We start from the raw sequence: 14,589 nt of genomic DNA on the forward strand, positions 1-14,589 counted from the left end.
TTTGGTATAATGCATCACTCAATGCATACCTCAAAATGTTGCCTCTGTAGTTGTAGGCGCTTAAGCTTGACAAAATCCGATTCCATTTTACTTAACAGAAGTGGTAATCCGTTACTATTCACTCCATCCATAGCTCCCTCGTCTGTGGCAGTATTGCTGACGTCATACACTTTTAGCGGGTTTTCCTTTCCTTGCACGTATTGTTGAAATCTCGTGACATTATCCCGACAGCTTTCGGGCACATATGGTAACTCTACAATTATTTCATTCATTTCTGGCATTAAAATAATCAAGCAGCCAAAAGCAATGAGTATAACAATAAGTACGAAGTAAATATTGGCTGCTTAAAACGCTTCCCCTGTATAACTGTAAGTAAATGTCAAATAAGAAATTGGGGAAGCAAAACGGCAGATAAACCAATCTTGCACACTATATCAGCGCCAAAAAGTTAACAGTTAAGGAAGAACAAAACTTCCAACAAGCCCTCGTTACTCATCCTGGCCAATAAATCCACCTTGTTAGTATGAGCGTGTCCAGTACTGCTCACGTTAACTCCAATGCAACAATAGTTTTTCACTGCTAAAAACGCTTCTTCTGAATCAATGGATCGACCAAACGACAAATTCAAAGTAGATGTTTATTCAAAGAACGGCAAGCGCTTTCACCTGAAGGCTTCATCAGGCCATTAGTAATTACACAATTAAATCAAAAATGCTTTTAAATACTTTTTGGTAATGACATCACTTCCCATATTCTATTCATATCCTGTTATTCCATGCGCTTTGACAATTAAAAAATATGTTAGGTAGTATCTAACTATACTAATAAAATCTATTTCATATAAACATTTAAAAATATGTATACACTGCATAAATATCAAGGCAGATATAGCAATTAAGATATAAATTACATATAAAATATTAATATTAATATTAATATTAAAAATATTAAAAAGGTACAACATTGTTTGATTAATGGAAACAAAGATACCGATACAAATAATGGTTTTAATGACACCTTAAATATAGATAGAAGTCGGAATCATATAACAGTGACAGCAGTGGTACACCAGGAAAATGTGGATACACAACAGGGTATTGATAGTCTAGATGAAGTAGTGGGAGATCAGGAATGTATCTTAAAAGATGTAGCTCCCATCCCTTACAATGGAACAAAAAGCCCTATTAGGGAAGATGTTGTGAGGAGAAAAACTTTAAATAATAATATTAATAGGCCTGAAAACAAGGACATGGTCCCTTTCCCCATAGGGGAGAAATGGCCAGGAGGGGGAGGGACAGGTCAATGAGTCGGGGGAGGCAATAAAGGAGAATTACAGATACAGAGTACACAGGGCCAACGCTAAAGAAAATGTGGAGCAAAAACCTAACACATTAATTTGGAATATTTCCAGTAAAGCCCTTACCAATAAAGAGATAGAGATATTAGAGAAAGGACTTACGTTTATACCTACCACAAAAAGTGATATAACTGAAACAATAACTGACTTAAAATTATTTGTTAGAAATGTTCAGTTAAAGATAGATTATGGTAGTGTGGAAACAAGTATGGATGGTCATGTACTTAGGAAGCCTAGCGCTTATATACCACCCTTACATCCGTTGCTAGATGTATATTCCAGATTGGTTGAGGAAGAATTACACAAACAGCATGAAATCAATGAGAGTAAAAAAGGCTATAGAAACCTAACTTTTGGAGCTAGAAAGGCACTTCAAAACTTAAAATATGACCAAAGTATAATGATTAGACCAGCAGATAAAGGTGGCCCTACCGTTATTATGGATATGGAACAATATATAACTAGTATGATAGACATGTTAAATAAAGATCAGTACTATGAAGAAATCAACTGTAGAAAAGTAGATACTATTATCTCTAGGGTTAAGATGGAAATTTTGAATTTATATCAAGAAGGTAGCATAAGTCAGGAGTTACACAGTTTTTGCCAAGTTGATAATCCTAGAATACCTTGCATCCGAGGGGTCCCAAAGATACACAAAAATCCAACCTCACCACCTATGAGGCCCATAGTAGCTGGGAGGGGTTGGATAACGGAACCCATATCGTTATATATTGAATCTTAAGTTAAGACCAATAGTAGAAAAATATACATATATTTTAAGGGATAGTAGGCAGTTTTTGCTTAAATTGTATGACTACATGAAAGAAGAAAAGGTTATACCTAATTACTGTCTGGTTACCCTAGATGTTACATCATTATTTACTAGTATTCCGGACCAACAGGGAATTGAATGTATACGTAGATGCCTAGAATCGCATCATACTCCAATACAAATAGATAAGATTTGTACATTAATGAATATAGTATTAAATAATAACATCTTTACTTTCCATCAGAAAATTTATATTCAACGGGATGGTGTAGCTATGGGCACATCATGTGCCAATAGCTACGCTAACCTAGTGATGGCTGACTGGGAAAACAAAATGTTGTTTACACTGGAAGCCTTTAAGAAAAATGTAGGATTCTATGTACGGTTCGTAGATGACCTTTTTTTAGTTTGGAAATCTGATGAAAAAGAATTAAAATATTTTGTAGAAGAAATGAACTCCATGACTAAACATTTAGAGTTCACCATGGTAGCATCACAAGATTTTGTACCTTACTTGGATGTATATGTAGAGAAGATTCTTAATGGCTATATTAATACAGGAGTGTATAGAAAAACTTGCCATAGGAGTTCTTATCTGCATAGGTCCAGCATGCATCCTGGCCATGTATTTAAGAACGTGGTTAAAGGGCAAGCAATGCGTGTATCCAGGTTGAATTCCACACAGGAAGGATATAAACAGGAGATAACAGAACTTAAACAACAGTTTATAGCGAGATCGTATAAACCACAGGAAATAGATGAAGGCTTAACCAATTTGGAAATGTTGAGAGAAGGACGTGCGTATCCATATTTTGCTGATCAAAGTAAAAGTACTAAGCAAATGACGTGTAAGTAATAATAATTTACAAGGTGGTTGGCCTACAGCTACTATTTACTACACACAAGATGTTAATAACATTAAAAATGCTTATATTAAATACTGGGATTTACTACAAATTGACCCAGTAGTTTCAGGTACTGTAGGGAGTGCACCTAAGTTCACCTATAAGAATAAATTAAACTTGTATAGGATACTTTGCAGTTCTAATAGAGTTGATCCTATATTACGAATGAGTGATGCGAAAGCTAAAACTAGATCCTGTGGAAAATGTAATTTTTGCCATACTATAGATCAGTCAGCTAGTTTTATACATCCTACCACACAACGTACCTTTAATTTCTATTGTAATGCCAATTGTGAAACCACACATGTGGTATACCTGGCGATATGCCAATCTTGCCCAGCTTTTTATGTGGGCAAGACAGACAGACGATTGAGGGAAAGGATTAGAGAACATTATTATAATATTAAGACAGCGTCAGATAGGAATGCATTATCTAAACATGTAATTAATACCACAATACAACATAATTTTATTTTATTTATTTTACATTTGTTGACCGGGCTAGGCTAGCTGGAGTAATTTCCATTTTCAGTAGCGGCCCGGGGAGAAAAGCTCCACAGAATGAGATACATACAGAAAATGTAACAAACCAAAAAACAATGATAACAATAATATTTATAATAATGGAGTTAGTATTAGGGTTTGCAATAACAAAAATAAAGACTAGTAAACCCTTCAAAGTTAAGTAGTACTACAGGGTTAATTTCTATGACACACAATACTATCTACATGACAAGATAAAATTTGAGAAAGAGAAGGACGAAAAAGAGAACTTAATAGATATAGTCAAAAGGAGAGTAAGTAAGGAAAGTAGAGTGAAGAAAGTAAGGGAAAAGATAGAGATTAACAGTGGAGAAAAAGCTAACAGTGGGGGAAGAAGAGTAAGACAAAGAGGGAGTAGTGAGTGAAGGAGGAAGGGAGAAAAGTTATATTTTGTTAGTAGTAGTGAATTAGCTAGTCAGGTTTATTACATGAACAAAGCCAGTGATTTTGGAAATGCAGTTTAATATTTTGTTTGAAAAGAGGCAATGATGTAATCTTTGTTATGTTAGTAGGTAACAAATTCCATTTAGCCCCAACAGCATTGGTAAAAGAGAGTCACCAGCATTATTATTTGATTTTATAGAACTTGTCAGAATTTTACTGGAGGAGCGGAGAGAGTTAAGATTTTTATATGGGGTAATGAGTTGTGAGAGTATTGGGGTATTATTTGGTTGGTATAAGATTTTGTGGGCAATGCAGAGTTGGTGGATTATCAGATAGTTCTGAAACTCAGGCCAGCCTAAAAGTTTTAAGTTTATACAATGATGTGTTTTATAGGGGTTGCTGGTAGCAAAGCGGGCAATGCTATTATAGCAGGTTGCCAGTTTGTTAAGACTTGTTTTTTTGAGATTGGTGAAGATAGGTGAAGCATACAGAAGAGTAGAGATAAGGTGGGAGTGAGCGATCCTTGTTCTAGTTGAAGGTGTGAGAAAAGGTCTAATTCGATATAGGGATCCTATCTTTCTATTAACTTGTTTTATGGAGTTGTTAATGTGTAGGTCAAATGAGAGATTATTGTCTATTGTAATGCCTAACAATTTAGTTGATGAGTCAGGTGAGATGACAGTGGCACTGTTGGAGGAGATAGAGAAGTGTAAGGGAGAGGTCCTGGATGTGGGGGTAAAAAGAAGAAGTTTGGTTTTCTTTGCATTTATTAAGAGGAAACGACTAGAGAACCATGTTTCTACGGTATTGAACACAGTTTGGGTGAGAGAGATAAGTTCAGTGGTAGAAGATGCTGAGCAGATGAGTGTAGAGTCATCAGCGTATTGAATGCAGGTTGCTTGAGGGATTATAGTTTGAAGATCATTGATGAAGAGGGAGAAGAGAAGTGGTCCAAGGATGGAGCCTTGTGGAACACCTATGGAAACAGGCAAGAGTGAAGAGGTGTGGTTATCCCAGAGGACAGCTTGTTTTCTATCTGTGAGGTAAGATTTAAACCATGTAATGGTTGGGCTGTCGAATGAGAGGGATTCAAGAGTATTAAGTAACAAAGGGTGGTTAACCATATCAAATGCTTTGGACAGGTCAATGAAGAGGGCAGATGAGAGTAAGTTGTTGTTGCGGTTCTGATTAATGGTATCTACAAAAGAAAGCAGGGCAGTGGTGGTACTGTGGTGTGGTCTAAAGCCATGTTGACAGTTTGCTATTATGTTGTGATGAGAGAGATGTTGCATGAGTTGAAGGTGGATACATTTTTCCATGATCTTAGCCAAAGGTGAGAGGAGAGCAATGGGCCTATAGTTAGCGTGGTCAGTTGAGTGTCCACCTTTGTGTAGTGGGATAACATGAGAGACCTTCCAAATTTCGGGGATGATTCCTTCTTTGATTGTCCTATTTATGAGAATAGATATAGGATATGCAATAACCTTGGCAGCTTTTTGAAGAAAAAGAGATGGGAGCTTATCAGCTGAGGGGGTGCATGGTTTTAGTTTTAGAAGAAGTTTGTGTATGTATGATGTAGAGATAGGTTGTAGTGAAAATTTAAAGGAGGAGTTAGTTTGGTTACGAGCTGGGCAGAAATTGTTGGCATTAAGTTGTTTAGCTAGAGTTTGGATAGTTTCTGTGAAGAAAGAGTTAAAGGCATCTGCAGTCTGCTGTGGGGTGTCAGGATGTGCATTTAGTGGGGAAGGTGTTTTGGAAGTTCCTGGGGAGAGGAGTTTATTAATTGAGGACCAGAATTGTTTTGAATTATTAAGATGGGTTTGTTGTAGTTCGATATAGAATTTCTTTTTGTCAGTTATTACTGCCTTTTTAGTTAGGTTTCTAAGCTGTCGGAAGTTTAGAAGATCAGTATTAATTCTGTGGGCTCTCCATCTAGCCCAGACTTTATTTCTAGTGAGAATGAGCTTTTTGGTTTCGTTGGATAGCCAAGGGGCTATGTTAGATTTCATTCTGATAATACGTTCAGGAGCATGGTTGTCAAGAATGGATAAAAACATTTTGTTAAAAAGTAATACTGCATCTTCGAGAGGAAGTGTTTTTAAGGGGTTCCAGTTACATGCCCTGAGTTCAGTTTGAAAGAGGTCCAGATTAAAATGTTTGGAGGTGCGTATTTTTCTAGTAATGTGGGGGTTTAGTAAATCAGCTTTATCTCTTGCTATAAAAGTTAGAGAGTGGTCACTGATATCATCTGGTAAGGTTCCTAGTTTGTAATTATTTTTTACTCTGTTTATAAGTATCCAGTCTATTATGCTTTCTCTATTAGTTTGTTTATTGAGCCTAGTAGTGGAAGTGATGGTTTGAGTGAAACCATGTAGGTTGATATGGGATGAAGGATTTTCTTCATTAATGTTATTCCAGTCTATGTTCACGTCGCCTAGTATGATAGTTTCCTGTGGATAATTGGTGGATATGTGACTAAGAAAATCTTCGAGGGTAGGTATATTGTTGCCTGGAGGCAGGTATATACAGATGATATTTAGGGATTTTTTTGAATTTAACTGGAGTTTGATCATGATGGCTTCTATCCTGCTATCTTGAGTTGGTATGGCTGGGAGGGTAGTGACATTTAGATGATTTCTAAAGAGAATTGCAACACCACCACCTTTTCTTTTGGGACGGTCGAGTCTTACCATATTAAAGCCTTGGGGCGTGATCTCAGTGTCTTTAGTGCTAGGTTTTAGCCATGTCTCTGACAGGCAGAGAATATCAAATGCGTGTGTGTGAAGGAGGGCATGAAGGTAAGGTACTTTGTTGTTTAGGCTTTGGGTGTTCAGATGTCCTATTAAGAAGCTATTATTGGTTTTAGTAATAGGTGCTAGAGGGGAGGGGAGAAGAGGACCGGGGTTAGGATGGATGTCACCATCTTGAAGAGTGGGATTGCTGCCTTTGAATGTAAGGTAGCACCTTTGTGTGGTTAGTATTTTGGTTTTCTTATCGGATGTTATGTCATAGTTGAGATGTGTAAGTCTGTGGAATTTAGGTAGTTGATAGCTGGGGGTAGGAGAATTAAAAGGATATGGAATAAGTGGAAAGAGAAATAAGGAGGTGTGTTTGCCAGAGTGGAGAGTTTGGGCATAAAGTGATTTCTCGTAACAGGACAGGAGATAGACAGAGTATAGAGTGGTAAACAGTAGGAATGAGAGTGAGATTTGGGTTGGCAGGTATGGGGCCATTGTAGGATGAGTACAAGAGGTAAGAAATGGATAAGGAAAGTAGAGGAGACAAGATGTAAAAGGGGTATTCTACTGTTGGAAATAGATATGAAGGAATAAAAGGAATAGGCAGAGAGGGGATAGGAGTAATATAGTGAAGGGATAAGGTTAAAGTATGATGTTTAAGTATCAAGATGTTGTGAGGAGGAGGGGATAGGAAGAGCACAGTGGGAGTGAGTTATGTTAAAGGGGTGTGTATATGGGTGGGAGGATATTTGGTGGGAAGGGGGAGGATTGGAGGGGTGGGATAAGGGTGTGGCTAGAGATGTATAAGAGTAGGAGCCCTGGGGGTGGGTGGGAATTGGGGGTGGGAAGGGGGGCGGAGTGAGCCCGCAGGGCGAACGGAGCGGGTAGAAACAACAGAAGGTAGGGAGAGGAGACAATCAGAAATGCAGGTAAGTATGGCAGGAGCGGAAAGTGTATGGAAAAAGGAAACCCAGGTAGACCAGTGGTAAAGGAGAAGGTATGCAGTAGAAGGTCAGAGAGATGCAGAAGGAGGTAAGGAAGAAATGGGTGAGGGTAAGCTGAGAAGGACTGGCAAGATACTGGAGCAGTACTAGCACTATATCCAAGGAAATAGGCAGACTGTCAGGTAGAAAATAGAGGCTAAGGGAGAATAGGAGAACCAGCAAGAACTTTAAAGGCTAGTCAGAGGCATATGAAGTAGCAACTAAAAAAGAGAGTGAGGAGAGCGCCACCTAGTGGCCAGGGCTGGTAAATGAGAGAGAGCAGGAAATAGCAGAGAAAGGACAGGGAAAGGTTGCAAGGAAAAGGAGGAATCGTGTAAAGGTGGGAGTGGGAGAGCAGGAAAAAGCAGAAAAAGGACAGGGAAAGGTTGCAAGGAAAAGGAAGAATAGTGTAAAGGAGAGAGTAGAGTGGTAGTAGAGGATCAGAGGAGGAGAGATACTGGCTGCTAGGCACACAAGCACGGGCAAGCTATTTGACTCAGAAGGTAGACTTGGTAGAGGCTTAATGAATCACTTATGCAAGCCCACTACCTACTTTCAGTTTCTTGACTGTGGAGGAATATAGGAGGCAGGCAGATTTCTAGTCACTGTAGGCAGGCCAGGAATCATCCGATACCAGTAGGGTGAGAGGCAGGCCAAGGTTCAAAGTAGGGATTAAGTAAGAACTTTCTAGGGGTAGACGGGTAGGGAGGAGGAAAAAAAATATAAGAGAGTTAGTAAAGGTGTTAGAGCAAGGTATATAGTGTAATCATGTAATAAGGACAGTTAGAAGCAACACAATACAAGTTTCTAGCAATCACTTCATAATAAAACCATGAACAGGTATCAAGAGGTCACATTGACAACAAAGCTGAAATAGAAAATATCTATTCATCTAGCACTCAAACCTAATTAACAGTTACTAAAGCCTAGGTAGTGGAGGTATCAATGCATTAAAGAACAGGCAGGTAAAGACACAATAAAGAAGTACAATGTATATAATTAACCTCAAAACACAGAAGTAATAATTGTTATAGGACATATAGACCTGGTAGGGCTTTGTATCAGGGGCACAGATACTATAGCAACTAATAACATTATCTAGTAAAATTATCTAAGGAGAGATTAAAAACATTACACCCAATATAATGTTGCAAATAAGTGGAGAGTCGTTAACAGAGATCTGCACGAGAGCACATCACTTATTTGTTGCAACGCTGACTTGCGATGGAGCATATAGTGTTCCTCACAGAGTTTACAGTGTGTTTATAGATAAAACTGGCAGAAAACGCTACAACACCTAAAATAAGGTTAGCGACCTTGCGTTGGCGCATATAGCGATCCTCACACAGTTTACAGAGGACCTTAAGATACTACTGTCAAAAAGCGCTAAAACCCTTGAAATAAGGTTAGCGACAGCTAGTTAAAAACCTTAAAATAAGGTTAGCGACCGAGGCATCTTTGTAGGGAAACCAGCAGAGCAGGGTCGGGTAGTTAGTGGAGTAGGAGTTGGCGTGTTTGCGATAGCAAGCACGCTAGTTGTATATACAGCCCCGTGGATGGCGCAATGAAGTAGTAACAGGCTATGACTGTATAAAAGTCGGGATAGCCCTACAACAAAATAAGAGTTACACCCAGGCAGTACATTTACCCTTAGCGTTGTACGGAAAGCAGTAGAAACCCAGCTAGGATGAGATAGCAATGAAACATAGCCAATAACTGGTATTTCAGCAAGTTTTTCGAGCTCTATACATTAATGTAGTATTACATACATTAGCGACAACAATAGGACATTGCAACTAGTTCTGTGAACTCAAAGAAAGCAGAAAAACACCCAGCTAGCATTAATTATAACGCATAATAGCCAGTAACAGGTATTTCAGCAATTTGTCTGAGTTCCATGCGTCAATGTAGCATAGGAACATTAGCGACAACAACAGGACTCGCAAATAGTTATAAGAACTCAAAGAAAAAATGTATCAATTGTAAGCAGTAGTCCCGCTGGGAAGCAGTAGTCATCAGTACACAACAGATACAGGCGCGGGTAAACAGGTCCGTTCCCAAGATAAAAAGTATATACAATTTGTAAGTCTATAAAGCAGGGTCTTCCATTCAAAAAAAAACACTATGGACCTCGTCGTAAGTTGAACACACACAAGCGTTTACACTAATTAGCAGGAGTAATCAGCAAATATACAGTGAGATGTTCAGTTGCTAGTGCACCAACAAAATAACAATAAATTCAAGCAGAGAAGTTCCAGGTAAGGTTACCTACCAGAGTAAGCACACCAGGGCAGGAGCACACAGCAGCCAGGGATCAGGATAGACGAATTGCAGAGAAAGGAGTGACGCAGATACAGTACGGGGTATAAGTAAATTCCCAGAAGGAGATAGGCGGGGCAAGTGAAATGCGTGCGAGGAAAAGGAAAAGTGGGCTGGACTACGAAGAGGGGAGATGGTACAGCACAGACAGAGGCAGACTGGGAAACTAAGCAAGGAGCAGAGTAGATAGTATTGATAGGTGGAAAGATAGAGATAGTGACGATTAAGTAGGATAGAGAAGCAGTAAGTGGCGTAGAGATCAGGAGGGAAGTAGGACACAACAGAAGGTAGGGAGAGGAGACAATCAGAAATGCAGGTAAGTATGGCAGGAGCAGAAAGTGTATGGAAAAAGGAAACCCAGGTAGACCAGTGGTAAAGGAGAAGGTATGCAGTAGAAGGTCAGAAAGATGCAGAAGGAGGTAAGGAAGAAATGGGTGAGGGTAAGCTGAGAAGGACTGGCAAGATACTGGAGCAGTACTAGCACTATATCCAAGGAAATAGGCAGACTGTCAGGTAGAAGATAGAGGCTAAGGGAGAATAGGAGAACCAGCAAGAACTTTAAAGGCTAGTCAGAGGCATATGAAGTAGCAACTAAAAAAGAGAGTGAGGAGAGCGCCACCTAGTGGCCAGGGCTGGTAAATGAGAGAGAGCAGGAAATAGCAGAGAAAGGACAGGGAAAGGTTGCAAGGAAAAGGAGGAATCGTGTAAAGGTGGGAGTGGGAGAGCAGGAAAAAGCAGAAAAAGGACAGGGAAAGGTTGCAAGGAAAAGGAAGAATGGTGTAAAGGAGAGAGTAGAGTGGTAGTAGGGGATCAGAGGAGGAGAGATACTGGCTGCTAGGCACACAAGCACGGGCAAGCTATTTGACTCAGAAGGTAGACTTGGTAGAGGCTTAATGAATCACTTATACAAGCCCACTACCTACTTTCAGTTTCTTGACTGTGGAGGAATATAGGAGGCAGGCAGATTTCTAGTCACTGTAGGCAGGCCAGGAATCATCCGATACCAGTAGGGTGAGAGGCAGGCCAAGGTTCAAAGTAGGGATTAAGTAAGAACTTTCTAGGGGTAGACGGGTAGGGAGGAGGGAAAAAAAAAATATAAGAGAGTTAGTAAAGGTGTTAGAGCAAGGTATAAAGTGTAATCATGTAATAAGGACAGTTAGAAGCAACACAATTCAAGTTTCTAGCAATCACTTCATAATAAAACCATGTAACAGGTATCAAGAGGTCACATTGACAACAAAGCTGAAATAGAAAATATCTATTCATCTAGCACTCAAACCTAATTAACAGTTACTAAAGCCTAGGTAGTGGAGGTATCAATGCATTAAAGAACAGGCAGGTAAAAACACAATAAAGAAGTACAATGTATATTATTAACCTCAAAACACAGAAGTAATAATTGTTATAGGACATATAGACCTGGTAGGGCTTTGTATCAGGGGCACAGATACTATAGCAACTAATAACATTATCTAGTGAAATTATCTAAGGAGAGATTAAAAACATTACACCCAATAAATGTTGCAAATAAGTGGAGAGTCGTTAACAGAGATCTGCACGAGAGCACATCACTTATTTGTTGCAACGCTGACTTGCGATGGAGCATATAGTGTTCCTCACAGAGTTTACAGTGTGTTTTTAGATAAAACTGGCAGAAAACGCTACAACACGTAAAATAAGGTTAGCGACCTTGCGTTGGCGCATATAGCGATCCTCACACAGTTTACAGAGGACCTTAAGTTACTACTGTCAAAAAGCGCTAAAACCCTTGAAATAAGGTTAGCGACAGCTAGTTAAAAACCTTAAAATAAGGTTAGCGACCGAGGCATCTTTGTAGGGAAACCAGCAGAGCAGGGTCGGGTAGTTAGTGGAGTAGGAGTTGGCGTGTTTGCGATAGCAAGCACGCTAGTTGTAGGTATATACAGCCCCACGTGGATGGCGCAATGAAGTAGTAACAGGCTATGACTGTATAAAAGTCGGGATAGCCCTACAACAAAATAAGAGTTACACCCAGGCAGTACATTTACCCTTAGCGTTGTACGGAAAGCAGTAGAAACCCAGCTAGGATGAGATAGCAATGAAACATAGCCAATAACTGGTATTTCAGCAAGTTTTTCGAGCTCTATACATTAATGTAGTATTACATACATTAGCGACAACAATAGGACATTGCAACTAGGTCTGTGAACTCAAAGAAAGCAGAAAAACACCCAGCTAGCATTAATTATAACACATAATAGCCAGTAACAGGTATTTCAGCAATTTGTCTGAGTTCCATGCATCAATGTAGCATAGAAACCTTAGCGACTACAACAGGACTCGCAAATAGTTATAAGAACTCAAAGAAAAAATGTATCAATTGTAAGCAGTAGTCCCGCTGGGAAGCAGTAGTCATCAGTACACAACAGATACGGGCGCGGGTAAACAGGTCCGTTCCCAAGATATAAAGTACATACAATTTGTAAGTCTATAAAGCAGGGTCTTCCATTCAAGAAAAACACTATGTACCTCGTCGTAAGTTTAACACACACAAGCGTTTACACTAATTAGCAGGAGTAATCAGCAAATATACAGTGAGTTGTTCAGTTGCTAGTGCACCAACAAAATGACAATAAATTCAAGCAGAGAAGTTCCAGGTAAGGTTACCTACCAGAGTAAGCACACCAGGGCAGGAGCACACAGCAGCCAGGGATCAGGATAGGCGAATTGCAGAGAAAGGAGTGACGCAGATACAGTAGGGGGTATAAGTAAATTCCCAGAAGGACATAGGCGGGGCAAGTGAAATGCGTGCGAGGAAAAGGAAAAGTAGGCTGGACTACGAAGAGGGGAGATGGTACAGCAAAGACAGAGGCAGACTGGGAAACTAAGCAAGGAGCAGAGTAGATAGTATTGATAGGTGGAAAGATAGAGATAGTGACGATTAAGTAGGATAGAGGAGCAGTAAGTGGCGTAGAGATCAGGAGGGAAGTAGGACACAACAGAAGGTAGGGAGAGGAGACAATCAGAAATGCAGGTAAGTATGGCAGGAGCGGAAAGTGTATGGAAAAAGGAAACCCAGGTAGACCAGTGGTAAAGGAGAAGGTATGCAGTAGAAGGTCAGAGAGATGCAGAAGGAGGTAAGGAAGAAATGGGTGAGGGTAAGCTGAGAAGGACTGGCAAGATACTGGAGCAGTACTAGCACTATATCCAAGGAAATAGGCAGACTGTCAGGTAGAAAATAGAGGCTAAGGGAGAATAGGAGAACCAGCAAGAACTTTAAAGGCTAGTCAGAGGCATATGAAGTAGCAACTAAAAAAGAGAGTGAGGAGAGCGCCACCTAGTGGCCAGGGCTGGTAAATGAGAGAGAGCAGGAAATAGCAGAGAAAGGACAGGGAAAGGTTGCAAGGAAAAGGAGGAATCGTGTAAAGGTGGGAGTGGGAGAGCAGGAAAAAGCAGAAAAAGGACAGGGAAAGGTTGCAAGGAAAAGGAAGAATGGTGTAAAGGAGAGAGTAGAGTGGTAGTAGGGGATCAGAGGAGGAGAGATACTGGCTGCTAGGCACACAAGCACGGGCAAGCTATTTGACTCAGAAGGTAGACTTGGTAGAGGCTTAATGAATCACTTATACAAGCCCACTACCTACTTTCAGTTTCTTGACTGTGGAGGAATATAGGAGGCAGGCAGATTTCTAGTCACTGTAGGCAGGCCAGGAATCATCCGATACCAGTAGGGTGAGAGGCAGGCCAAGGTTCAAAGTAGGGATTAAGTAAGAACTTTTTTCAGTTTCTTGACTGTGGAGGAATATAGGAGGCAGGCAGATTTCTAGTCACTGTAGGCAGGCCAGGAATCATCCGATACCAGTAGGGTGAGAGGCAGGCCAAGGTTCAAAGTAGGGATTAAGTAAGAACTTTTTTCAGTTTCTTGACTGTGGAGGAATATAGGAGGCAGGCAGATTTCTAGTCACTGTAGGCAGGCCAGGAATCATCCGATACCAGTAGGGTGAGAGGCAGGCCAAGGTTCAAAGTAGGGATTAAGTAAGAACTTTTTTCAGTTTCTTGACTGTGGAGGAATATAGGAGGCAGGCAGATTTCTAGTCACTGTAGGCAGGCCAGGAATCATCCGATACCAGTAGGGTGAGAGGCAGGCCAAGGTTCAAAGTAGGGATTAAGTAAGAACTTTTTTCAGTTTCTTGACTGTGGAGGAATATAGGAGGCAGGCAGATTTCTAGTCACTGTAGGCAGGCCAGGAATCATCCGATACCAGTAGGGTGAGAGGCAGGCCAAGGTTCAAAGTAGGGATTAAGTAAGAACTTTATCCATGCCTGCTAAACAATTTCAGCAGTTCCTGGTGCAGTGCAGAGTCCCTTTGTAGTCCAGTGGGATATTTCCATACCTGTAATACCTTTGGTATACATTCCATACGCAGGGATTCTCTGAGGTAACTTGTTTCAAGCTGAAGCTTCTTGAATTTACACACACAGTCCCCAAATGATTTAAACTGCTGGCGAAAGTTCCCTAGTTCACTCTGCCTTTGTGATGGTTCCCCTGTCCAGGATACATCATTAGCAAACCAGTTTGTAAAGTCAACACTATTCCTAGCTTCAGTTGA

The 14,589-nt window shown here is 40.2% G+C and overlaps 1 protein-coding gene and 1 long non-coding RNA gene across 2 annotated transcripts in view; one reads left to right on the forward strand and one right to left on the reverse strand.

Annotated features, from left to right (window-relative positions):
* The window catches only part of LOC122794706 (interleukin-6 receptor subunit beta-like), a 1,250,292-nt gene that overhangs the window by 467,594 nt on the left and 768,109 nt on the right, over positions 1-14,589 (forward strand). The window lies entirely within an intron of this gene.
* Positions 7,654-13,733, reverse strand: LOC122794708. Its single transcript, XR_006363679.1, has 3 exons — positions 13,625-13,733; positions 10,928-11,061; positions 7,654-8,372 (listed from the first exon to the last, which is right to left on the reverse strand). It is a non-coding gene; the product is annotated as an uncharacterized LOC122794708 (long non-coding RNA).

Source organism: Protopterus annectens, chromosome 2.part1 (assembly GCF_019279795.1).
Source record: "Protopterus annectens isolate FY-2018-M chromosome 2.part1, PAN1.0, whole genome shotgun sequence".
NCBI lineage: Eukaryota > Metazoa > Chordata > Ceratodontiformes > Protopteridae > Protopterus > Protopterus annectens.